Genomic DNA, 626 nt, shown 5'->3' with positions numbered 1-626 from the left:
GAGAAGTGATTAACTTTTATGTGTGAGAAGCACTCTGCTCACAATCGACTTCGTCTTATCCTTTGCATTGCACAAGCACACCATGTAACCCCAAGTTAAAATTGCACTCTAGGTCATGCTTCTCTCAAGAGCGCCGGTGACAAGTTCATCTGGGAGACAAATTAGGGCTGGAAGCATAGGAGGAACTCTGTACACATTTGAAATTGTTCCCATTCAGAGACAGGATCAGATTTGTTTCTTTTTTGTTGACCCCTTTCCTTAATGGCAGTTCAAAATGTTCCTCAGTAAAACAAGGTGATGTCATATTGTTAAAATACAATATGCTATCCAAGTTTAACATGCAGAGACAACTGTAGGTAAGGTTTTGTTGGTTATCAAAACATTGCTCTGTTTCAACCAACCTGATATGGCTACATTGACGCAACCAATGATGTGAGTTTGCAGCAGGACTATCCACTTGGTGACCAATGTTTGACAGAGAGTTCTTTAGGAAACCTGTTTGAAATTGTCATTATTTTTGCCAATCACTTTGGTGATGCTGATTCACTTTTGCACCACTAGTGTCAGCAAACAAAATTAGCAATCTGTTTGGCGAATTGTTTTGCATTTTTGTTAGGTGCCACATT

This window comes from Sinocyclocheilus grahami, unplaced genomic scaffold (assembly GCF_001515645.1).
Source record: "Sinocyclocheilus grahami isolate Dianchi unplaced genomic scaffold, SAMN03320097.WGS_v1.1 scaffold13375.1, whole genome shotgun sequence".
In the NCBI taxonomy this organism is placed as follows: domain Eukaryota; kingdom Metazoa; phylum Chordata; class Actinopteri; order Cypriniformes; family Cyprinidae; genus Sinocyclocheilus; species Sinocyclocheilus grahami.
Note: the sequence above shows the minus strand (reverse complement) of the source record.